Source organism: Macaca mulatta, chromosome 19, assembly GCF_049350105.2.
Source record: "Macaca mulatta isolate MMU2019108-1 chromosome 19, T2T-MMU8v2.0, whole genome shotgun sequence".
NCBI classification, from domain to species: Eukaryota; Metazoa; Chordata; class Mammalia; order Primates; family Cercopithecidae; genus Macaca; species Macaca mulatta.
The window spans coordinates 54,031,066-54,058,068 of NC_133424.1; the positions used below are offsets into that span (position 1 = coordinate 54,031,066).

General features: G+C 43.6%; 1 long non-coding RNA gene and 1 pseudogene across 2 annotated transcripts in view; one reads left to right on the plus strand and one right to left on the minus strand.

Moving 5' to 3' along the window:
• Nucleotides 1-27,003, plus strand: part of LOC144337536 (uncharacterized) — a 111,374-nt gene that overhangs the window by 20,071 nt on the left and 64,300 nt on the right. The window lies entirely within an intron of this gene.
• Nucleotides 1,833-21,303, minus strand: LOC114674020 (pregnancy-specific beta-1-glycoprotein 7-like; annotated as a pseudogene). Its single transcript, XR_013410718.1, has 6 exons — nt 21,240-21,303; nt 19,654-20,013; nt 13,736-14,014; nt 10,725-11,003; nt 10,075-10,328; nt 1,833-6,692 (listed from the first exon to the last, which is right to left on the minus strand). The product of XR_013410718.1 is annotated as a pregnancy-specific beta-1-glycoprotein 7-like (transcript).

A 27,003-nucleotide genomic window follows, 5' to 3' on the forward strand; every position in this document is an offset into this window, starting at 1 on the left:
GATATACCAGCATTTATTATTAAGTTTAGTGAGGGCAGGGGTAGGTTAGTGAGGGAGTTAGGGGGGTTTGATTCTGAAGTGAGATGGTCACATTGCGATGAAGTAATTCTTTAACATAACATCGGCATGCAGAAGTAGAGTATACAGAGATAAGAATTTACAACATGGTGTGTGCATCAGCATTTTCTAACAGAGCCTTAAAACAGAAACACAGTCTATCCATAACCTATGATTAGCAAGATATTAATCAGCAGTGACAGTTGCAGTCAAAGCTGGTTGCAAACAATCAGTAGAAACAGGAAGTGAAGCTAGACAACTGGCGAAACCAAAAAATTATCAGAAGGGAGTATGCCTTAACTCTAAAGAGACCTAGAAGAGCCGTGGCAAGATAAGGGCATTTATAACCCTATCTTATCCATATGAACAGGCGCCCCTCATGTGTCCATTTATAGGCTCTCCACAGGGTTGCATTCCATTCCCAGAGCTATGACCATCTGCTTTTCTGGGATAGGAATCTTGGTGGTGTGAAATCTCCCTGAGTACACATTCATTAATAGGCTCTCTGCATGGGGAAGCCAATCACGCACTGTTGGTTCATTGTGGCAGCACAACCTGGCATTGTCTTTACACAATCCTGCATGCAATTTTGTATTTACAATAATCAGGAGCATTTCATCTTTTATTCCATAGCAATGGTTTCAGGGGGTCTCCCTGCAGGACTACAGGTGTGCAGCACCACACTAGGCTAATTTTTGTAATTTTAGTAGAGACAAGGTTTCACTATATTGACCAGGCTGTTCTCGGACTCCTGACCTTGTGATCTGCCTGCCTTTTCCTCCCAAAGTGCTGGGATTACAGATGTGAGCCACTGCCTCTGGCCCATAAACCACACATTTCTTTGAGTTTTTGAATTCCAGCCCCAGAGAAACAATTTGATATTTGAAGGATGGCTGATCACAAATATTTGCACCGAAGTAAAAATGTTCGTAGATTGCACCACATGAGGGAGACTACCAGTATGACTATCAGGACGAAGATATCAAGAGTTTGGAGTATGCACCTTAAGCAAGATGCAAACCAACTACAACAGAATAAAGAAGAAGCCAGAAGAGTCTAGTCATTTTAACCAGGCAGCACATTTGTTGATTTTTACAACTGAGTCTCTATTAGAACCCGATGTATTTATCCATGTGCAACAAGAAGTTTCAGAAACTGCACAGGCTCCCCCCTGTTAAGCTGGTAGAGAGCAATTCTATTTTCTAGTATTGCATGTCTATGTTAAATTAAAACAGAGAGTGAGAAGAATAGGCAAGTATAGAAGTGGAAGCCTAAAAAAAAACTCGATACATTTGAGAAAAAAGTTGTGTTAAAGATGCTGCTAATGTCAGCTTTGGGGTAGACTAAAGGATCTCTTGTTATGTAAAAATGTGTGGACCAGGTGTAGTGGCTCATGCCTGTAATCCCAGCACCTTAGGAGGCCGAGGCGTGCGGATCACCTGAGGTTGGGCATTCAAAACCAGCCTGACCAACATGGAGAAACCCCGTCTACTAAAATTACAATATTAGCCAAGTGTGGTGGTGCATGCCTGTAATCCCAGCTACTAGGGAGGCTGAAGAAGGAGAATCACTTGAACCCAGGAGGCGGAGGTTGTGGTGAGCCAAGATTGTGCCATTGCGCTCCAGCATGGGCAACAAGAGAGAAACTCCATCTTAGAAATAAAAAAAAAGCTTGGTTGATGTGATATATCTGACACTGTTAAGTTACTCTCAGAAGCTACTTCTTGTGAAATCCTAAGTACAGCATTATTCTGGGAAGCAAAGTAGACAGGCATAAGCAAGGACAAATTAAGAGAGGTAAGAGTCTCATCATGATTGATAATCTTGTTCTGACATCTTGAGAAAAGCTGTCCACAATGTAAAGTCATCAGCTTGTTGTCGTGGTTTGCAGTTTAAGTTTCTCTAAGTTATGGTCTTGAATATTTGGTGAGCTCTGGGTGGCCCACTCCTCAGACATGAGGGTTTTCCCATGAAATTTACATTGAGTTGTCCACCTCCAGATTATATGGCTTCAGAAACAGAGCTGTTCTTGTTCTTAATGATTGAATTGGAAGAACTAAAAGAATTCAGGGTACAGTCCAGTCTACCAGTGGATTAAAAATAGTCAAAGATAATGAACAGTGGTTCAGTCTGGTAACAGGTGTACTACAGTTTTTCTTTCCAACATAATTTTTCTCTATATAGGAGTCTCTATTTTTACCCAAGGTAATTGCAGTAGGATGAATTTATTTGCAAAATAGGTTGAGTCTCACCGAACTTGCCTAGACTTTTTACCTAAGTGCAGCAAGAGTATCAATGGACCATAGAGGATCTTTTTATACTTTGCTTTGCTAGAAGTTTTATAGGACTCTCAGATTAAACTTTCAAAAACCTCTTGAGACTAGGAAGCCAAACCAAGGCCAACTTCAGAATTTGCCTGCATTCCTTATGGGTTTACTCTATGTATATTCTCAAATAGAGCATCCCAGTCAAAACCTTGGTAATATAAGCAATGTTTTCAAATTTGTCCTGTTATAAAGAGAGTAGATTCTTACTGAACTTGTGCAAATAGCTTTATTGCCATAAGCATATGAATACTCATGAGTAGTTTCCCAATTCTGGGGCACTCAGATAGGGAGCCAAAGTAAATATTTCAATTTTTGTTTACAAAAGTGTACTTTACCAAATTGCTGTAAAGTATAAATAGCTTAAAAGAGAAAGTTCATAAATCTGGAGAATAAAACATTCAAAGAATCAGCACATTTTCAAATAAAAAATTATGAAAACATTATCCTTTTAATTATTTATTCCAATGAAATTGAGATTTTTTTTTTCTTCTTTGTCTTGAATTTCATGAAGGTATCAGCCTGTTCATTAAAATTTCAACAGCTCTCAGAGAGTCCAGTGGTATGATCTTGAAATTATCAGAAACTTGCATTCAAGAGTCGTTGTCAGAGTCTTTTCCATATATCTCCTTGAAGAAAAAGCAATTTTGGACTGTAGCTGATTGTAAATACTTCGAGGAAGAGTCAAACCAACTGTCTGGGAGTGACAAATATTTAAAATCACTGTGGTTAAAAATCTAATTTGATTTTCATTAGGTTTATTATGGTAAAGACACAGCTCACATAGAAATCTAGTTACTTCTGTGGCACATGACACTATTACTGATAACATATTCGATTTCCAGAAATTTCATATAGTTTTTAGAATACTCATTTTTTAAAATGTATTTATTTATTTTTTTTGAGACAGAGTCTTGCTTGCTGCCCAGGCTGGAGAGCAGTGGCACGATCTCGGCTCACTGGAAGCTCCACCTACTGGGTTCATGCCATTCTCCTGCCTCAGCCTCCCGAGTAGCTGGGAGTACAGGCACCTGCCACCACGCCCGACTAAGTTTGTTTTTGTATTTTTAGTAGAGATGGGGTTTCACCGTGTTAGCCAGGATGGTCTCGATCTCCTGACCTCATGATCTGCCCGCCTCAGCCTCCCAAAGTGCTGGGATTACAGGTGTGCGCCACCGCGCCCAGCCTAGAATACTCATATTATTAACATTCCCATAAATATTATTTAGAGAAGGTTTAGCATCACTTATCACTCATTTAAAAATGCTTTATATATATATTAACATATCAAATAAGGTGGCTTTTCCATCCAGCTTCTGTTTCCCAACTGGATTACTGAGTTCTTGGTGTAGCCCATTAATAATTAGGGCCAAAAAAGTATAGTCTTATGTATGTTGAAAAAGGTCCTTAGGTAATACCGGTACTTCTAGCTGAAAATCATTGATTTAGTTTTAAGTTCTACCTATTACAACAAGAGTTCTCCATCCTCGTTACATGTTTGTAGTGTCAGGGAAGACTTAAAAATTACCAGTGCCTGGGTCCCTCACCAGACCTTTAAACTGGAACTCATGGGTGGGGCTTGAGCATCCACTTTTAAAAATGTTTTCCAGTGATTCCAATGTGTAGCTATATTTCCCATCAGATTTCTCTGATTTCTTGTGGCCTTCACTTTTTTTCTATTTTGGTATTATGATTATTTTCAGGTTTCATTTCCTGTCTTAGGCTTTATGTCACCTGGGGTAGGGACCTTGCCTACTTCATTTCTGTATCTTTTTGTAACACATGAATTGGTCACCAGGAAAAGGTCTCAACCTCACATAGGTTGTGTCCTGACTCTCAGGTTCACAGACTATTCATAAAGTCTTTGTTCTCCACCAGGTTGGAGATTGTTTGTGATGAAGGGTGTGGTTAAGTCTGTAGTGCAGATGGTGGAGGGGAGTTCACCCTGTTTTTAGGCATTGCATTGGGACTAAGAATTTTATGTATATATGGGTGAAGCGACAGGGATGTGTAGGAGGACAGTTCTAATTAGGATGGAGGAATTATACTAGGAAATAGAGGTAAAGGAAGTGAGAAGGATTAGTAAATAGAGAACTGTGAACTTACCAAATAGGCTAGAGTAAACCCTTGGGGATTCTTGATTAAGTGAATTAACTAGATTTTAGAAAGGTAATGAGGCAGTCATATGCAAGGAAGGTTTCAAAGTCTGGAGACAAGAAGTCAAGCAACACTTTGAGAAGTGGTTGAGCTTTATGGGAATGGATAGAACTACACTATTGAGAGATGTGAAAAATAATGAAGAGGGTTTCACAATGTGAAATTGTGTTTCTCATGTGAATCTGAGAAACAAATGAGCAGAGGCTGGAGATAATTATGTCTAAAAGACATTGGGGTAGAGGGAGCATAAAGGCCAGGGAGAAAGGGAACTGCAGGAATTAGTGCTGAGAAGCAGGAGTTTAGTGGAAGAAGGAGGAGATCCAGCCCCAGATACAGGCCAATAAGTCTTTTCCTGCTCCCAAGCATGGCAGTCAGCCTTGCAGGAAACAGGACAGGAGAAAAGGCCATCATACCTGCCAGTCTTCCCGAAATACAGAAATGACATCACGGCTGATATATGGGATTAAGGCCAGGAATATGTCCTCTTCCTGAAGGAGCTGTCATGGAAAGAAATGAAAAGGAATGGAGATGATGTTATTTTACAGGGAAGAGCCTCAGGAACAAACATGTAACATGAGGTACTCTATAATTGTTTCTTCAAGGAATGCACTATTTCTGTTGGAAAATTGATGGGAGATGGTTATATTCTTGCAGTTTTTTTCCCTCTCACCATGTTTCTAGGTTGGTGATCAGTCCTCTGTCAATTCTCTACTGCACTCAGATATTTCAGAAAGCTTTCAGATGGGAGAAAGGCTGATTGCTATTTTCTATGTCATTAGAACTTTCCACCTTTCCACCTTTTCATGGTTGCATCTTTTTCCCAGTGTCTCTGTGTGGCAGCCATGAATGAGACCCTGCCAGGTCTCCGTGGCAGGGAACTGATTGACAGAAGGCCCAGGTCAGTGTATTTCAAGTTCACCACCTCCCTTGCACAGAAAAATTCCTTCTAACAGGTTCCCAGCAAGGGCGTGAAAGCAAGCCTATTTCTCTGAGGCTCTCTTTAACGTTCATTGGTGACTGATTGGAAGACTCCCTATCAGCCTTGCAAAAAGTCTCTTAGAACTGAATTGATACCTAAAAATTCTTTTTCTTTCTTTTTCATAGGAGTCAGCTTTGCATAGTGGTCTGTGGGTTCTCCCATACTACCTTCATGCCTGCCCCACATTCCCTCAGAGGTGTCTTCCCTGATAAATTATCTTAAATGTCTAATCCCATCCTGGATGCATCTCAGTTGGTAAAAACTAACACACCAGGCTTGATTCTTTGTACTTAGCTTTTTCCCTTTCTCTCCCACAAGCAGTCAGTCACCATGTCCTAGTGTTTTACGTGGTACCTCTTTTTCTATATGTATATGGAAATAGGTACTGTTGAGGGGCACGTCCTATGTGCCAGGACCTGTGCTAAATACTTTACCTGTACCTCATTTAATTCACACAGTAACCCTGTCAGGTAGACATTATTTCCATTTTGCCAATGAAAAGACAGAGGCTTAGAGTAGTGTAAAAACTTTCCTGGTGTCATATGGCTAGTAATAGGTGTATCTGACATTTGATTCTAGGACTATTTGACCTCAAAGCTAATGACGATGGTATTAATATAGCAGGTGACATTGGTTACTCTGTGTGTGGCATCTTGTTTCATTGACTACATTAAACCTTTAAAAGAATGGTATGAAGCAAGCTCTCTCATTGCAATTTTCAGGTGAGGAACCAGAGGTTCAGAGAAGTTAAGAGTCTTGTGCAAGAAATTTATAACTGTAAACTGTTACTTTAAAAAAGGAAGAAAGATCTCAGATCAGCAACCTACTTTAATACTTCGTGATATGAAAGAAGAACAAACTAAACCCAAGCACAGTGAATGAAGGTAACAATAAGGATTAGAGTAGATAAAATAAAATGGAGAATAGAAAAAGAATAGAGTAATTAATGAAATGAAAGTTGATTCTTCAAAATGAAATCAACAAAATTGATGACCATTAACTAGACTGACTAAGAAAAAAAGAGAGAAGATTAAAATTACTAAAATCAGATATGAAAATGGAGTCTGAGCATGGTGGGTCATATTTTAATCCTAGCACTTTGGGAGGTCACAATGGGAGGATTGCTTGAGGCCAGGTGTTTGGACGAGCATAGGTAACCCGGGGAGACCCTCTCTCTACAAAAAAAAGTTAAAAGCCGATTAGCTGGGCATGGTGGCATGTATGTGTAACCCAAGTATCTTGGGGGACTGAAGAAGGAGAATTGCTTAAGCCCAGGAGGTTGAGGCTGCAGTGATCCCTAATCACACCACTGTATTTCAGCCTGGGCTGGCCTACAGAGTGAGAGCCTGTCTCTCTCTCTCCAAAGAAAAAAATAAAAAAATAAAAAACAAGTGAAAAGAAAAAATAAAATGAAGTGATTACTAGCAATTATAATAAAATAATGGTTATGAAAGTACTGTAAATAATTGTATGTTAAAAAATTTGATAACTAGATGAAATAGACAAATTCCTAGAAAAACACAAAAACATGATGCGAACTATAGTCGGTAATAAGAATTAATCAATAAAAGCATTTGATGAAATTCCATATTTTTTCATAATGAAAACATTCTAACTAAGAATGCAAGGAAATGACCTCAACATAAAGTCAATATGTGAAAAACTCAATGCTAACATCATACTCAACAGACAAAGACTGAAACTTTCCCTGTATGGGCAGGAACAAGACAAGAATGCTGCTTTTGACACTTCTATTCAATGTAGTATTGAAAGGTCTAGTCAGAAAAATTAGGCAAGAATTTAAAAAAAGATACTCAAATTGAAAGAAAGGAGTAAAATTATTTCTGTTCACAGATAACTTGAATTCATATGTAGAAAATCCTAAAGATGGAACAAACCTATTAGAATGAATAAATGAATTCGGTAATGTTGCACAATACAAAATCAACAAACATCAATTGTATTTCAATACATTACCCATGAACAATCTAAAGGGAAATTTTAAAAAATTTAATTTGTATTAATATCAAAAAGAATAAAAGAGTTAGGAATAAGTTTATCCAAAGAGGTGAAATGATTTTACCTGAAATCTATAAAATATTGCTTAAAGATGACATCAATAAAATGAAAGACACTTTGTTTCATGAATTAGAAGGCTCAATATTGTAAGGAGGACAATGCTACGCAAAGTGAGCTGCAGATTCAATACAATTCCTATCAGAAACTCAGTGACATTTTTGCAGAAAAAGAAAAATGGGTCCTAAAATTTATATTGAATCTCATGACTCTAAATAGACAAACAACTTTGAAGAGGAAGAATGAAGCTGGAGAACTCACACTTCCTGATTTCAGCATTTACTACAAAGTCCCAGTAATCAATACAGTGTGGTACTGGCATAAAGGAGGACATAGAAATTAATGAAACAGAACAGAGAGCCCAGATAGAAATATTTGCATATATGGCCAAATGATTTTCATCGAGTGTGCCAAGATCATTCAATGTTGAAAGGACAGTGTTCTCAGCAAAAGATATTGGGAAAGCTCAATATCTAGGGTCAAGAATGAGTGGAACCTTTACCTAACATCATATACAAAAATTAACCCACAATAAATCAAAGATCTAAATGTAAGAGCAGAACTACACAACTCTTAGAAGAAAACATAGGAGAAAAGCTTCATGATATTGGATTTCACAATGATTTTTTGGTTGTAACATCAAAAGCACAGGCAACAAATAAAATTTATAAATTGGACTTCATAAAAATCAAAACCTTTCATATATCAAAGAACATTATCAAGAGAGTAAAAAGGCAACCCATGAAATGAGAAAAACATTTGCAAATTAAAAGTGTGATAAGAAATTAATTTCCAGAATACATGAAAAACTACAAGTCAACAACAGCAAACATCCAAAAACCCAATTAAAAAATGAACGAAGGATGAAAATAGAGTTTTCTCCAAGGAAGATATACAAATATCCAATAAGCCCATGCAAAGTTCCTCAATGTCATGAATACTTAGAGATATGCAAATCAAAACCACAATGTGACACCACCTCACACACTTTAGGATGGCTTTGATAAACAACAACAACGACAGCAACACAAAGCATCAAATGTTTTCAAATAGATGGAAAAATTGGAGCTCTAGTGCATTGCTGACGGGAATGGGAACTGTTATAGCCACTGTAAAGGGTGGTATGGCTGTTTCTCAAAAAATTAAACAATAAATTACCATTTGATCCAGCAATTCCACTTCTGGACATACTCCCAATAGAACTGAAAGAAATTTGAAGAAAGATTTGCACATTGATGTTCAGAGAAGCATTACTCACAATAGCCAAAAAAGGAAACAATGGAAAAGTCCATTGAAAGATAAGTGGGTAGGCAAATGAGGTATATCTATACATCAAAATGTTATTCAACCTTAACAAGGAATAAAATTCCAATACATCATGCAAAATGGATGAACCTTGAAGACATTATGCTAACTGAAATAAGCCAGACACGAAAGGATAATTATTATATAATTCTATATATGAAAGATAGAATAGCCAGTTACGTAGAGACAGAAAGTAGAATGATGGGTGCTAGGGGTTAGGGGGAGAAGGAGTGAGAGTTACTGTTTATGGTAATGAAGTTTAATACGGTAAAAGGAAAAAGATTTGGAAATAGTGTGATTATTATACAACACTAAATTACACAATTAGAAATAGTTAATGATATATTAGACATATATAAAGTGTCTGGCAGTCTTACCCTCTCTATAAATACACACTTTTTGGCGTTGCCCCTTTCCTGCCATGCAGAGCCTGAGAGGTGATTCTCACTATTTCTCCAAGTGTGCATCACTCACTGTCCTCTGTGCTGTGTCCCACGTGCTGTGCCCACAGCCTCATACAGCTGGTGACTTCAGAACCAGGACACAGCTCAAGGGTCTGCCCCGAGGCTCCCTCTCTTCTTATTTCCCTGCAGCCTAGGCTTCACTTCAACTGGCAGCTCAATTTAGCCGAATTCAGGACAGGCCACCAGGACTCTTTCTTCACACATGCTGGTCCCACCCCAGGTGGAGTCAGGCAGGGCCAGTCACCGGAGAACCCTGGAGCAGAGCAGGGAGCGGTTGGGGCTGCCCCTCTCTCATCCAAGGGGCTTCCTCCTCTCATTTAGGGGAAAAATGTGAGCTTGTTTCATAGCCTCAGATGTTCATTGTAGCTCATGGAGTAGGTAAAAGAAAACAAAGACGTAGCGGAAAGGGATGTGTTGCTGACAGCAAGAAGCAACTTGATCTTGAGGACTCTCCTTGTCCCTCTGTGAAGCCTCTTCCACCACATAGGGCTCAGGGCTGACAAAGCCCGACACAAGGTCAGCCAAGAAAAACAGAAGAACAAGCAGAAGAGAGTCTGTAGAGACAAATTGGGAGGGTTCAGGAGGAGAAATTAGGATTTGCTTCTGCCCATGGGGCACAGACTGGGAATAAAAATGTTTTCCTGACTCTTCTCTGAAGGCCAGATAGACTCCACCTAAAACCCTATTGCCAATGATGCAGGGATCCACTTACCAGAGACTTTGATCGTCTTGAATGTGGAACGTTCCCTGCCAGTGACTGAGTTACGAACAGGCAACCATAGCGCCCGCTATGCGTTGTAGTAATTTGGGGGATAGAGAGTATTTGTCCTGATTGCAGAAACTTCCCATTAATCGTCCAAGTATACTCTGCCGGTGGGTTAGAGTCCGCGTAGCAGTACAAGTAGAGGTTTTCTCCTGAATGGTAATAGGTGAATGAAGGGAAAATCCTGGGGAAGTCTGGACCATCTGGAGTAAAGACAATAAAGTCACAGGTGATGTCATCCGAGGGAAGGGTATACTCCTGGTCTCTTAAAGGGACACAGTGTCCCTCTGAACCAAGACACACCCTCAGGTCCCAGCCAAACCCCTTCTGTGTTCACTGAGCTGAGGCCTGAGGTATTCACCTGTTTCTGCCATCAGAGACTGTAGATCCCAAGTCTCCCATGACAAGGGCATCCCCTCCCCTTATATCCTTGGTTAAGGCTGTGCCTGCCCAGGTTTTCCCAGGGCAGGGAGTCATGGCCAGCTCGGGTGTCCAGAAATGAAAGTGTCTGTACTTTGACCTGAGAGAGACTGAGATGCCTGGCCTCTGTTTGTTTGAATTTAAGCTGGTGACTTGGCCCACAGAGGAACCAAAGATACAGAGGACATCCAGGGTGATGGGGTCACTGTGCATGCTACCAACTCGGTCCCGTATTTCACATTCATAGGGTCCTGTGTCACTTCTTGAGACATTGGGTAGAATGAGGAACCTGTTTTTACCGGGTTGCTTTAGCCTGGGACTGACCGGGAGGCTCTGACCATTTACTCACCACACGTAGGTGTAGTTCTGAGTCTTAGGTTCACAGGTTAAGGCTACAACATTCTCATTCTCCATGGGGTTGAAGTTGTTGCTGGTGATGTAAGGCTTGGGCAGCTCCGCTGTGTGGATAACAGAGAGAAGTTTGTCCCGTGTGGCAGCTTTGATTCTTCCACAGGCATCCTTCAATCAGAGTTGGCATCTCCCACCTCTCAGCCCACCCGAGTCCTTGAAAACCAATAGCTGGTGCGTGTGTCACAAGATAGATGCATGACGACCTAAGGGCTCAAAGACTGTGAGGCCGCCTGCTCTGTCTTATGGAAGCACAGACTTTCTCAAGTGTGAATTGAGCAGCAGTGCTGGGTCATGGACAGACACGTCAGTGGGAGTGAGAGCACCTGGTACCCCTCCCAGTCCCTCTTTAATCAGCTGTCTGGCTGGCTCACCTTGGGTTCCTTACCTGGAATGTGCAACTGCTAGGCCCCTTCCAAATTCCATCCTACTTTGACCCCTAGATGTGATTTCTCTGCAGCTTCCATTTCCAAAGACATTTTAGAGATGAGTAATAATGGGACTTCCCATTGTCCTGAAACCCTGAAGATACTGAGCAGCATGGCCTGGGACTGGATATTTCAGCAGAAATAAAATAGGGGAGACCAGAGTCAAGCCTGGAGGTCAGTTCAGTCATCAGGCAGTGGAGGCACAAGGTGGAGCAGTTTTCTGCAAGTGTTTCATGATGACTTACTTGTTCCAGTGACCTCCAAAGATAGAGCAGAGTGCAAGGAATGATCTAGAAAGAGTGAAGGGGACAGGCAAGAGCTGGTGGCTTTGGAGCAGAACCATGTTCCCTGTTCTGAGTTCTTTAAGTTTCCTCTCCTTCTGCAAAGGGCAGGTGAGGACTATGTGGATCTTTCCAGAAATACATATGGACATTTGCAAATGCAGAACTGAGTGGTGGAAAGGGTGGGAATGAACTGCTGGAAATCTGGTCCTCATTGGACCATGTGTGTTTGATGGATATGAGACAAATGTGGGGGGAAATTTTGCAAATATTTTCTTTCACTGGACACTCTACTCTCCGATTCTATGGGTTTGACTACTCGAGGGACCTCATGTTAGTGGATTCCAGAGTGAATCTGAGAAGAGACTGCTGGTTTCCAGGAGCTGGGATTGGGGAGGATCAGAAGTTGTTCATGTGTGTGCAGTTTCAGTTATGCAAGATGGGGAGGTCCTAGAGATCTGCTGTACAGCTCGATGCCTATAGTTCACACAGATTGAGTGTTTCTTATGCATAAGACTTAGGAAAAAATGTGTTTTGGGTTTCTGATTTTTTTTTGATTCTTAAATATTTGTCATATACTTACTGGTTTAGCATCCCAAATCTGAAAGATTCAAAATCTAAAATGCTCCAGGTAGCATTCCTTTTCAGCATCAGATTAGTACACCAAAGTGGTAGGTGATTATCCAAATACATTCTTCCACCCCCCTTTTTTTTCTCTCACCACGTTTCTAGCTTGGTGATTAGTTTTTGGTCAGTTCCATACTGGCCATGCTGCACTAGTATATTTTTGAAGGCTTTGGGATGTGAGAAAGGCTGATTGGTATTTTCTACGTCATCAAAAAGTTTCCACCTTTTCATGGTTGCATCTTTTTTTCAGTGTCTCTGTTGTGGCAGTCATCAATAAGAGCCTGTAAGGTCAGATTTAGGACAGATTTTTGTAATTCTGCAAAAAATGTTACTGGGATTCTGGTAGGGGTTGCGTTGAATCTGCAGCTCACTTTGGGTAGTATTGTCTTCCTAACAATATTGATTCTTCCAATCCGTGAAAATGAAATGCTTTTCCACATATTGATGTCATCTTTAATTTCTTTCAGTAATGTTTTGTAGTTTTCAGGATATAACCCTACAACCTTTTGGTTAAACTTATTCCAAAATATTTTATTCCTTTTGCTGTTAATGTGAGTTGAAATTGTTTTCTTAATTTCCTTTCAGATTGTTCATTGTTAGTGTATAGTCTAAAGAATGATCTAGAAAGAGTGAAGGGGACAGGCGAAAGCTGGTGGTTTGGATCAGAAACATATTCCCTGTCCTGTGTTTTTGATTTTCCCTCTCTCTTTGCAGAGGGCAGGTGGTTCTTTCCTGATAGCCAGATAGACTTCACTGGAAAACATATTGCCAATGCTCCAGGGATCCACCTACCAGGGACTATGATCCTCTTGATTATGAGATTTCTTCCACCAGTGACTGAGTTATGGATGAAACAGACATAGACCCCTGTATATGTTTTAGTGACTTGGGAGATAAAGAACACTTGTGCTGATTGCTGGAGCTTCCCATCAATCAGCCAACAATGCTCTGCCAGTAGGTGAGAGTCTGTGAGGCAGGAGAGCTTGGGGACTCCCCTGTATGGTAATAGGTGTATGAAGAAGAAATGGTGGGTGCATCCAGACCATCTGGAACAAAGAGAATAAAGTCACAGGTGATGATGTCAGAGGGAAGGGAAAATCCTGGTCTGTGGAAGGACCAGAGTGACCCTGTGAGCTAAGTCACAACACTGAAGTTCTAGCCAAATCCCTGCTGTGTTCACTGATCTGGACCCTGAGACATTTACCTGTTTCTCCCATCATAATCTGTGGACCCTGAATCTCCCATGACAGGAGTAGCCTTTTCTCTCCAATTTTTGTTCAAGCCTAAGCCTACTCTGTTTTGCCTGGGGCAGAAAATCATGGCCAGCTTTGATGTCCAGAGGTAAAGGTCTCTGTACTTGCACCTGAGAAGGACTGAGAGGCCTGGCCTCTGGGCATGTGTATTTGGGATGGCAGCCTGCCTCACAGAGAATTAGAAGATACTCACGGAGGAGATTCAGGGTGACTGGGTCACTGCGGCTGGAACTCACTGGGTTCTTCATTTCACATTCATAGGGTCCTGCAGTATCCTTTGTGACACCAAATATAACGAGGGTCCTGTTGATTTTGGACAGCTTCAACTTGCGACTGATAGGGAGGCTCTGACCATTTATCCACCACCGGTAGCTTACGTCCTGAGTGTCAGGATCACAGGATAAGATCACAGTCTCCACGGCCTCCCTGGGGTGTAAATTACTGCTGGAGATGGATGGCTTGGGAGTCTCCACTGTGGAGATAACAGAGAGAAGATTGCCTTGTGTGGCACATTTGATTCCTCCTAAGACATTTTTCAATCAGTGTTGGCATTTCCCACCTCTCAGCCCACACAAGTCCTTAAAAGCCCATGGTAGGTGTATGTGTTACAAGAGAGATGCATGGCAATCTGAGGGCTCAGAGATTGTGAGGCTTCCTGCTTTGTGTGGGAGAAGCACAGACTTTTTCAAGTGTGAATTGAGCAGCAGTATTAGGTCATGGAAAGACACAGGACCAGCAGTCACAGCTCCTGGTGCCTCTCTGAGTCCCTCCCTCTCCAACTGCCTGCCTGGCCCACCCCGTGGTCCTCACCTGGAGCATGCAGTACTGGAATCTTCTTAGTTTCAGTCTTACTTTGTCCCCCAAGGTATGTTTTCTCTGCGGCTTCCCTTTCCAAGGACATCCTAGAGATGGATGATGGAACTTCCCATTGTGCTTAAACCCTTTGGGTACTGGGAAGCCTGGCTTGGGACTCAGCACTTCAGCATAAATAGCACAGGGGAGACCAGAGTCAAGCCTGGAGGTCTGTTCAGTGATCAGGCAGTGGAGCCAAAAGGTATTGCAGTTTTCCCAGCTGTCTCATAGTGACTGACTTGAGCCAGTGACCTCTAAAGATAGAGCAGAGTCCAAGGAATGAAGAGTGAAGGCAACAGGCAAGAGCTGATAGCTTTGGACCAAGACCATATTCCCTGCTCCGTGTCCATGATGTTCCCATCCCCCTGTAGAGGGCAGGTGAGGACCATGTGGATGTTTCTAGAAATACATGTGGATATTTGCAAGTGCAGAACTAACTGGTGGAAAGGGCAAACATGAACTGATGATGGAAGTCTGGCCCTCATGGACCCTATGTATTTGGTGGCTATTAGACCAATATTTGGGAAGAAGTGTTGCAGATACTTTCTCTCATTAGACATTCTACTCTCTGATTCTATGAGTTTGTCTACTCTATGTACCTCATCTCAGTGGATTCCAGAGTGAATCAGAGAGTAGAATAGTAGTTTCCAGTAGCTGCGATCGTGGGAATAGGGCATTGTTCCATGTGTGTGCGGTTTCAGTTATGCAGGATGAGGAGATTCTAGAGACCTTCTGTAGAGCTTCATGCTTATAGTTCATACAGATAAAGTGTTCCTTATGCAAAAAGCTTAAAGCGAAGTGTTTTGGAGTTCTAACTTTTTTTATTTTGGAACATTTGCAGTAGATGTACTGGTTTAGCATCCCAAATCTGAAAAATTTAAAATCCAAAATGCTCCTGTGAGCACTTCTTTTTAGCACCACATCAGTGGTCAGAAGTGTTGGATTTTGGAGCATTTCAGATATTGGATTCTGGATTTGGGATATTCAGTTTGTAATACAGCAATTTTCCCATAAAAAGTTGTCAGGAGTTTAGACCTCATGTTATGTTCTAGTAACAAAACAAAAAAATATTTGGGGGAAACATTAAAATGTTGTCATAAGTGGAAATTTTTTACTGATAGTCCAAACATCTAAGATCAATTTCCGGTAGCAGTATTTCTCTTGATACCCAATTCAGGTTTAGATGTGGGGTGAATTCCATCAGGATCACATTAGGCTCAAAGAAAGATGCCAAAGGTGATTTGAAATTAGCAAGTCCTTAAGTAGAGAGAGTCCCGTTAAAAGGACAGAACTGGCCAGTGTGTCTATTACATAAAGGGAGGAATGATGCCGAATTAAAAGAAGGGATGTGTGTTATGTTAGTAAATATAGAAAGAACTCCTTGTTTCTATTTTCTGTGTAGAGTTAGGAAAAATGGGGAGGAGCCCAAAGCAGGTATGTGAAATGCTTTCTTCATTTTCTCTTAACCTCAGGAAATACAACTAGAGTTTCAGTTTGTGTGAATTAGGAAGAGTCTAAGTGAGATGCCAATGGCTCATGTGTCCCCCACACGAAGAACCCCACCTTATGAAAATGGCATCATCATGAGGAAACAATTGTGTGTGGCACAGGCAGTGAAACCATCAGATAACACCCACCTGACCACTTCCAACAACTCCCGGCATCCACCAGTATTTCCATTACATGTATATTACATCCTTGGCGTTGTCCCACAACTACAACATTTAGAAATTGCTATTGTCAATACAAAGTATTCAATATGAAGTTGAATGTGTTGTTCCACATTTCTCCCCCTACTCTTTTTGAACTTTCCTGTTTCAGTTTTGGAAGTTTCTATTCACACATCCTCAAGCCAGGGATTCTTTCCTCAGCGGTGTGCAGTCTACCAGTAAGCATCAAAAACATTTTTCATTTCTCTAACAGCACTTTTTTTTTTTTCCTGAGACAGAGTCTCGCTCTGTTGCCCAGGCTGGAGTGCAGTGGCACGATCTTGGCTCAAGCAAGCTCTGCCTCCCAGTTTCATGCCATTCTCCTGCCTCAGCCTCCCGAGTAGCTGGGACTACGGTTGCCCACCTCCACGCCCGGCTAATTTGTTGTATTTTTAGTAGATATGGGGTTTCATCGTGTTAGCCAGGATGGTCTCTATCTCCTCACCTCATTATCCACCCACCTCAGCCTCCCAAACTGCTGGGATTACAGGTGTGAGCCACTGTGCCTGGCCATCTCTGAGAGATTTTAACAAGTTGTTGACTTTTCAGTTTGTTCAGGTTTTTACTTACTGCTAGAACCAAGTGACAAATTTCAAGATCGTTATATGCCTGACAGGAAACCAGAAATCTCCAGGAAGTGACTGGAGAATGTGAGCTCCACAGTAGGCTGAGGTTGGAGTCACGAGTGAAATGGGTGAAATCAGCCCATGGGCTTTGGAGACTGCAGACCTGTCCAGCCTCTGACACCCTGGTGATTCAGTGCAAAGATTACAACAGTGACAGCAAACTAGCATGGCTGACTCCATCTGGCATCTAGTCTCAGGCTGGCTGTCCTCACTCATTCCTGGACATAGGCCAGGCTAACCATGGGAGGAATTTAATTTGTGGCTTAACTTTGAAGCAAGAATGATAATAGTTCCTCCATAAAACGAATACCCTTACTTTGCCCAGGGATTGCCTTTGTAAAACTGGTGAAAGACCATGAGAGTAAGATTATAGGAGGGAACTGAGTTCTGCTAAAATGTAGGCACAGTTTCTATAATCCCTTACTGCTCAAATGTCATTTGACCAGATTTTACAAAATTTGTAACTGATTGCTTCTATAGGTAACATCACTATTGTAGAACCTGAGATTGGTCTTTTGAGATGTTTCTCATTCCTTGCATTCTGGCAACCGGCTGACCTCATCCATACCCATGACTAATGGCTCAGTCAGTCACCTGGTCCCCGCCTAGAGGCAGATTCAAGCACAAGCAAATCATTTCCCTCTGCCCTCATGATTCCATCCCCAAACAATCAGCAGTAGCCATTTTTCAGTTCTGTGCCCCTGAAACTATCCTTGAAAATCTCTAACCCCTGATCCACTAAGGAGGATGATTTGAGTAGTAATAAACCTCTGTCCTCCTGTTTGGCAGACTTGGAGTCATTAAAATCTTTCTTTACTGCAAATCATCATCAGGATAAATTGGTTTGGTTTGTGCAGGAGGCCAGAAGAACTTGTCTGGGAATTATAAGAGTGGATGGAGGAGCTGCTTATCCCTGTCCCATGGTCTTGTCCACAGAACAGCCTCACAAAGGGACAGAGCCCTGGGTGGGGATACAGTGGAAGCTTATTCTCTTAGTGACCTCAGGTCATTGGCTCGAGATGAAGCCTGGCAGGAGTGACAACTCCAGGTGATTTCTATGCCTTTCCCATTTCCTGGGAGGTGGGCCAGGCAACAGTGTTAGCAGGAAGGGAACAGAACCGTCAGCCTAGTTAGAGGGATTGTCTGGGGAAGGCCTAGGGGTGGAGGAAGAAGCTGTGCAGGACAGGGCTTGCCAGGTAGAATGAAATGGGGCAAGATGAGGGACACAGAGAAGCAGAGAGAGGCAGAGACAGTGTGGCAGTGAACAGCAGGGGCCACAGTGACTTCAGAAACCCCAGGGACCAGGTGCCCCCAGTTCCACCGTCCAAGATCAGGGAGCCCTCAAAAACCCTCCAGACGCCAAGGAGATTCAGAGTTACACACGAGGTGGGGTGGCTTTAGGGGCAAGAGGTAGTGGGGGGGATGAAACATGGGTGTCAGCCTCTGAAGGAGAAGGGACAGGTGTGACTAGAACTTCCTAGGTTTCTGCATCCAAGATCCAGTCTCTAAAGAGGTTATGGGTCATTCCTTTCTTCATTCAATTCCTTCATTTGTTATGTGAGAGCTCCTGAGTGTGTGTCTCTCACTGGGCCTGTGCTGGTGCGGGGTGTGAGTGGGGAATGAAAACAAGGTCCTCTCTTTTATCCTGTCATACCAGTGACATGGGCACTTTGAGAAACACAGGATTTCAGGTTCAGTGATAGGGGTTAAGATATGCGGGGGAGGCCTGGACATTTTTTGCACTGACTCTGACAGTTGAGGCAGGTGATTTAGTTCTGGAGAACAGACTAATCAGCTGACCCTTTGCTCTCACTCCTCTGATGTTTGGATGCCTAAGAAGAGAGGATTTGAACCAATAAATGACTATGGGGTCCTTGGAACCCAATGATTCGTCACTTCTGGTGGAGGAGAGGATGGGCCTGTGGCTGCAGACAGACCTCATGTGACCCTGATCTGCCTTTTGTGTTTGTGTGACTCTGGTTCAGTGACTGTGCCTTCCTGTGCCTCAGTTTTCACTCAGTCAAATAAGCTAAATGGCAAATGGACTGTGGCTTTTCATACTATCTGTGAATAAACTGAAAATTCTTCACAGTCACGCGACCTAATGCTTGGCACAGTGGAGGTGTTCACACAAACAGCATTTATTATCATTCACTTCCATGAGAGAGCACCTTTAGGTCAGATCCCTGTGGACAAACTGCTGCCAGGTACATTTTCTCTCTTCTGTTTCCACTTCTGGGGATATTAGAGTTTCTATGGAGTGTCCTAAGCCTCACAAGGCAGTTGGCTAATGGTCTACAAAGCTTGTTTTTCTGTCCTCTCCACTCTGAGTGTCGGGTGAAGAAAACTCTGTCCTTGCCCAGATGAGGCTCTGAGGGCTGAGCCCTGGCTGGTGAGCAGCTCCAGGAGACACAGTCCTCAGACAGCTGGTAAATCCTTGGTCCCAGTAAGCCCTGCCACAACCGAGCCCTGGCACAGGCTCCTCAGCTTTATCTGGAGTAAGGATTTAGGGACAGGGGTCTGAGGTTGAGGCTTCTTGGGCTGAGCTTCTCTGAGAGTATCTCAGGGGTCCTCTTTGGCAAAGCCCTACTCACTTCTCCAGGGTCTTTCTCATTGTCAAATTTATGAAGAGGGCATGAGGTGCTTGGCTGAGGCTGATCTCCTCTTGCTGAGCTGATCTCCTCCCCCCACCCCATCAGACTGTCCTTCCTGTGCAGCAAGTGTCTGCAGGGTCTGGAGGCAGGAAAGGAATTCTGATCTGTTGTAATTTGTCTCTGTGTGTGTCCTGCACTAAATGCCAAAACCGCAACATGGGACATAATGCAGAGAGGGACACAGGCACAGTCCAGGCCTGACCATCCTGTGTGTGCAAAGTAGAAGTGACCCCGCCCCCCAACACCCAGGGATCATGTGGAATCACTCACGGTGTAAGGTGAAATGTCCAGTTACTCCTTTAGTCTTATCACCTCGCTGTATGATTTGTATGGTGTAGGATCCTGTGTCCTTCTGGGTGACATTCTGGATCAGCAGGGATGCATTGGAATATACTGTTTCTCGTCCACTGTATGCAGGCCCAAATATAATTGTTTCAGCATCTATTACATATGCTGTAATGTAATGTTGGAGGTCCATTATTTGCCCTTTGTACCAGATGCAGGCAGCAAGATTCTGGGGCAAATTGTGGACAAGTAGAAGAACATCCTTCCCCTCAGAAACTTTGGCTGGCTGGGCTTCAATTGTGACTTGAGCAGTGGTGGGCGGGTTCCAGAAGATTAAAAGTGATGCTAGGAGGTGGAGAGAGCATCAGTCAATATTGAGACCTATGTATTGGGGTGAAAAGATGGGGCCCTGCGTCCTGAGAGGATCTCTTCAGTCATCAGCCTTGAAAACACACACACACACTCACAAACACACACATTCACCTTTTGTGTGTGTGTGTTTGTGAGTGTGTGTGTGTGTCCTACTGTCCTACTGGGTCAAGGTCAGCAGCACGACCCCCATTCCTTCAACACTTCCGACCTTGGCATTTTTCTGTTTGGAATCCTCTTCCCCAGGGGTCTGCACAGCTCTCTCCACACTGCCTTCAGGTCCTGCTCGCATCAGGGCATCCTTAGACTTCTTTCCTGACACTTCCTTTGGATACCCTGGGTCTTCCCTTTCTGGCCTTTCCCTGCTCTGCTCCCTTCAGAGCTCTTGTCAACACCTGACCTCACATTCTAGATCTCTTTGCATGTCTGTCTTCCTCCCCATGACAGCATGAGTTCCATAAGGACAGGGACTTTTGATCTTGGTTGCACACCAGTGCCTTGGAGAGGCTGTAGATTCCTGTACATGTGAGAGTTCCCCGGGTCCTCCCTGCCCAGGGTTTTTTTATTTGTCTTTCTCCAATTGTTGATGTTTTTTTGCTGAGGACAGTGTTTCATGCCCTGTTTATATTTTCATTTAAAGTGTCATCTGACAATAGTTATTATTATCATTTTTCAAAATGTGGTGTCCAGTGATGATTAACCAGCAAAAAAGAACACTTGAGATTTTCCTACCTCTTACCAATTCCAGTGCAATGTGATTTTCCTCTTTTGACCCGTGTCCCTCTCTGGTATATATTCCCCTATCCAGGCTCCAACAGAGCCTTCTTTCCTGTATTTTTTTTTTTTTTCCTTTTTGAGACTGAGTCTCGTACTTTCGCCCAGGCTGGCATGCAGTGGCGCCATTTCGGCTCACTGCAACCTCTGCCTCCCAGGTTCATGCAATTCTCCTGCCTCAGCCTCCCGAGTAGCTAGGATTACAGGAGCACACCACCACACCTGGTTAAGTTTTTGTAGTTTTAGTAGAGAGGAGACTTCACTATGTTGACCAGACTGGTCTTGATCTCCTGACCTCATGATCCACCCACCTCAGCCTCCCAAAGTGCTGACTTCTTTTATTTTTTAGAACCGCATCCTGTCCAGGAAATCCCATCCAATCATTCTGCTTCCTCCTCCTGTCCTCTCCCAGGAAGTTCTCTCCTCACCTGTGAGTAGAAGCTCCTTCCAGGTGATGTGTAGTGTGTAGGGAGGGGCTGAGAGGGGCCCCATGGCCTGTGCTGCCTGCATGTTCTCCTCTGTGGAGATGATCCTGGGATCCAGAAACTTTCTGAGCACGGCTGTCAGTTGTGCTGTCCTTCCTCTTTCTGTGCTGAACCTCTTCCCGGGGCAGGAGCACTTCTCAGGCTCATGGGTGGGGTCTGTGCCCAGGACACCCCTCTGTCCCCTCCCGTCTCTGTCCAGCCTCCTTGTCCCTCCTTCTCTTTTTCCTTTTGTCTGTGTGTCAGGTCCCTGGGAATTGTGGAGGCCTCTGCCTTTTTCAGCAGTGATTCTGTCACCAATCCTCAACACACACTATGTGCAGAAACACAAACGCACACACAAAAGAGACACACACAGACACACACAGTCACACACATACCCTGTAGGTTGGGCAAGTACAGTCCTGGGCCTCAGCCTCCTGCTGTCCCAATGGCTCTGGTTTGGGGTGCACATTCATGCCCTTTGCCCTCTTTCATCCCCATCTGACTCTCCCCTTCAGTGCAGGAGGTTGGAGCTGCACCAGGTCCCTGTCACAGGGACACCCCATTGTGCTGTGGGTGAGTTGTGTGTCGCCTGGTGACAGGAACCCTTCCTTTCTCTAATTGTGTCTAGCTTGACTGCAGCTTCCAAGGATGGATATTCAGGACCTGGGTGTCCCAGAGGAAAGTGTCCTTCCTGGAGGTGTGCAGGGTGAATCTCTCGTGCCCCTTGGGAGGAGAGGCCTGTGCTGGTTGCTCAGTGGGGGCTGTGAGTCCCATAGTCAAAGGGACCGTTCTCAGTCACTATTGCTCCCTGGGGTCTGGTAGCTGAGCTGGGGCTGAGGGTTTCTCATTTCTTCCTGACCATCTTTGGTGTCCTCTCTTCTCTGCCCATCTGATTGTCCTGTGGACACCACACCTTCCCCATGGTGGTGCAGGAGGAAGTGGGGAGTTACCCAGGAACCCTGTGGAACATGGCTTGTTGAGATGCAGGAACAGGAGCCTGGGACAGAGCAGGGGTTCAGAGCTGCAGTGATTCATCCCGACTTACTCCGTGGTCGTGATGGGCTCAGTCCTCCATGTGCTGACATACCCAGGGGTCTGTCCTGAGGCTTTTGACCTGGCCAAGCTACTCTCTGTAGAAGAGGAACAGGCAGTTGCCAGAAAGCCTGTCTGGAGGGACATTGCTCACACCTGAGAGGGCACATGGGGGTGAGTTGTGTTCTGGGAGCAAAGAGCAATAATACCCCCTTCTCCCGGCAGGCACACTGGAGAGGTCTGTCTTCCCAAGGGACAGGCGGGGATAGGTGGCCACATCCTGGATGGTGCCTGTGTGTGACCATCACACGCGCTCTGAGCCCCCCGGGGGGCAGCAGGCAGACAGGTCATAGGGTGCCTGACTGATTCCCAGGGAGGCTGTGGGCCCTCAGGCAGGCACTGGTCTGTGTCAGCACTAGGCTTGGCCTGGGATGCCCCAGAGAACAGGACAGATGGAGCATGGGCGGACATTTAGGGAGCAGTGACAGAAAGATTTGATGAGGATGGAGGGAGGTAATGAGGGGAAAGCGCCCAATGTGGCGTCGCGTGCACCATGGCTGCCCTGGGAGATGTCTTTTTAGCTGATCCCAGGGAAGGAGCAGGTGTGTGGGGCAGGAGCTGCCGGCAGAGGGAGTGGTGTCAGGTTGGCGGCCGCCAGGTCAGGGAGGAGCTGACAGAGTCCGTGTGGGGAGCGCTGAGGACGTTGAGGACTTGAGCCGAGGTGACCCTGGTGAGGGTGGACCCTTCTCGGCTATCGTTTCAGATGAGGGAGGTCGGCATCCCGTGGGAAGGCTCCAGGCTGGAGGGACTCTGCCGCCCACTGGTGGACTGGAAGGGAAGTGTGGGTGGCCCTAGTCCCAGGCCAGGCTGTGTGTTTTATTCCACAAGGATCTGCACATTTCACACGAGGTCACACATATGTTATGTTACAGCTCCATCACCTTCCAGCCCCATGAGTCCCAGTCTCTGTAGCTCTATGTTCACTGTTCTCCCTCTTTCACAATCGGGAGTCCCAAACGCAGATTTTTGTCACCTTCTGTGGGTTTGTGTTTGTGTGCCGTAGGTGGCACTGTGTATACCCTTGGGACAGTGATGTCTGGGGCTGAGCACTGCACATGGGCTTGGGAGCAGAAGAGGGAGCAGCAGGGCGGGAGGATCAATGCCACGGGAGCAGGGACAAGTCATTTTCATTTTCTGATGCCCAGGGACCAGAACCCAGGATTCTGACTCCAGGGCACAGTACCACACCCTGCTGGTGTCCCTGGATGTCATGAGTGCTTATAGTGTCATGCTGCCTTGGCATTCATTTTTTAAGGTGTAAATTTATTTGCCTCACATCAGAGGCAGGCCTTGGTCACCCTGGCAGTTTTCAATACTCTATCTGGTTCAAGTGGCTCTAGTTGGTGGCCAGAGATAAAATCTTAGAGGCATCTCTTCTGCTTGGTGTGCTGGGCTCCCCTCTCTCCAGCTGCTTTCTTTAAACTGATAAATCCGATATTTGCCCTCACATTTAAAGTGACCACTTCTCAGTCACAGCATGATCTCCTGGTCCCAGTGTTTGCTGCTTGCTTTAAACACATCCATTAAAGTTCCCTGCTGGAAACCTGTCAGATAACACCTGGACTTACTAAAGCCATCGGCTTACCGGGCTCTTCTCTCCTCCCTGCCTGGGCTCACTGACCTCTGTATCTGTGGTCTCCAGGTGTGCCGAGTGCTCCCCAGTGTCTGTAAGTAGTAAAAACACTTACACTTTCATGCCGTGGTTGTATAACTATAGCCTCACATGCCATCCAGGGCCTGACATCGAGGCTGCCCTGTGGGATCTTTGCTGGTTGAACCCCTGCTGGAGCTCTTGTTTTGGGACCTCTGGTTATTCTGGGGACAGGAGTTTCCAGCTAACTTGATTGAAAACCTGATACATTTCATTGAAAGCACTGGGTTAGATGATGTATTCATGGACTTCAGCTGCCAAAACAGACACATTAGCCTGGATGAATTAAATAATAGAAATCGATTTTGCACAGTTCTGTGAATAATGTGCTGTTTTAACCACTTTCAAATGTGCAATCAAATGGAATTAATAACATACACAGTGTTCAGTTACCATCACCACTATTTTTCCTAGAAAATTTTTATCATTTTAAACTGAAACTTTGTATCTTTTAAACAATAATAACTCCCTGTATTTTCCATCCTAGACATTGATCATCTCTGCTCTGTCTCTCTGAATTTGCCTATTCTTGATGTTTCATATAAATGGAATTATACATATATTTTATTTTGTTTCTGACATATTTCACTTAGCATAAGATTTCCAAAGTCCACGCATGTTCCAGCGGATGTCAGAGCCTCATTCCTCTTTATGGTAGATAAACATTCCATTGTATGTGTCACCACATTTGTTTATTCATGTGTTGATGAACACTTGGATTGTTTTACATTCTATCTTTTGTGAGTAATGCTGCAATCAACATTCCCATGCGAGTACCTGTTTGAGTCCCTGGATTCAATTCTTTGGGTATATACCTAGGAACGGATGCTGTTTCATATGAGAATTCTATGATTAGCTTCTTGAGGAACAGCACAACTGTTTCTCCTAGTGGCTGTACATTTTTATAATCTCACCAGCAATGTATGAGGATTCCAAATTCTACATAAGGCTTTCACTTGTTATTTAACATTTTAAAAGAATGTTAGCCATATTTGTAGGTGTAGTGTGGGATCTCATTGTGGCTTTGACTTTGTATTTTCCTGATGACTAATGATGTTGAGTTTCTTTTCATGTCCCTCTTGATGATTTGCATATCTTCTTTGAAGAAATGTTCATTTGAGTCCTTTGCCCATTTATATAAATTGGGTGGTTTGTCTTTGTGTTGTTGAGTTGTAGCCGTTCTTTATACATTCTGGGCATGAAACCATTGTCTATGTGATTTGCAACTATTATGTGTCATTCTGTGTTTGGTCTTTTTATTTTCTTGATAATATCCTTTGATGCACAAAAGGCTTACATCTTTAGCTCAATTTATCTATTTTTCCTTTTTGTTTCTCATGCATTTGGGTCATACCTGAGAATCCATTGCACATTTGAGGTCATTAAGTTTTACCCCTATGTCTTTTTCTAAGATGTTTTTATGGTTATAGATCTTATAATTAACTCACTGATCCATTTTTAGATAATTGTTTGATATGGTTGGAAGCATAGTTCTTTAAGTTTATTGTTTTGCACGTGGTTATCTAGTTGTTTGTGCACCGTTATTTGAGAGGATGATTGTTGCTCCATTAAATTATCTTGACACCCTTATGCGAGAGCAATGAGCTATAAGGGTGAGGGTTTATTTCTGGACTCTCGATTCTATCCCTTTGGTCACTATTTGTATTCTTATGCCAGCAGCCACTGTTTTTAACAGTTGTAATGTCTTGTGAGAGTTCAAATAAGAAAGTTCAAGTTCTGCAATTTATTTTGGCAAAATTGTTTTGGCTATTTCAAGGGTACTTTTTTGAAAAGTAGGAGGCCCATGTTTTGAAATTGGAAAGTCTTTTCTGTCTTCCTTCGTAGGGAAATTTTGCAGTGTAGGGATGTTTTCAGGAACTTTATCAAAGTAGGTAAATTGTCACCACTTCCTTTGCTGAGGTACTCTGTTAAAATGTGTGTTGCCTCCCGTTGAGGAATTGAGAGATCCTGGAAGCACTTACCCATGTGGTGAGGGACAGTGAGCTCCTTAATGAGGGGCACAGAAGACATTGTTTTGGGACTCAATGTTGTCAGGGATGGTGTGTGCATCTCTACTTCTTTATTTTTTTGTACAGGTTGCATCTCTGCTGGACATACTAGATATTGAAATCTTTGTTCATTCTCTTGGTTCTGGGTTGGCTGACCTGTCAGCTGGAGCTGGAGGACATGCGTGGCAGGGGAGTGACCCCCATGGGAAAGAGCAGGGCTCAGCAGAGTGAAAGCAGCTGGGACCCAGAGAAGCCAGGGAGGTCTGACTCTTAGAAGCCAAAGACCAGCAGGTGGGTGTCCTCAGGTGCAAATGGACTGCACTGGTACTCATTGCAGTTGACTGGAAAAAGGTTAGAGGCTTTGGATATTCCATTTTCTCTCTCAGCTCTTCAGCAGGAGACTTGGGTCCTGGGCTGGTACTGTCGTGCAGCAGGGGCAAGGTAGACAGGAATGGCTGCATATGAGGCCTAAGTCCATGTCATCCTCTCAGGCATTGCCACTGAAGATGGAGAATTTTGTTCAGAGACCCAGCCTGGGCACATGGGAGGAGCCACCTTATTAAAATTAATTTAAGAAAATAGTATGCATGCTTTATTCTTCTAGAATAATTATTAATGTCATGTTTTACAATGTATCTCTTAAAGGAATGGTGAGAATCATCTACGTAAAGTATGTTTTAGTTGGTCTTTTGTATAATTGCAGCTTTCACTCATTCTTATAGAAACCATTTCCTTTGGGAACACACAGGCAGTATCTCTGTGTTCATTTCTACTGGGAAATCTTTATGCAGGGTGGAGAGGGTCACATTTCCTAATGAACCCTCATAAGAGATGGAAAGCATCTGACTACCAGAAAAAGTGTCCAAATGCTGCTGGTAATGATCATGGGGCTGCAGGTAGAGGTCAGTTTAAGGAGGTGTCAGGGAAAGTAATTTTGAGAGTCTTTTTTTTTTTTTTTTTTTTTTTTTAACAA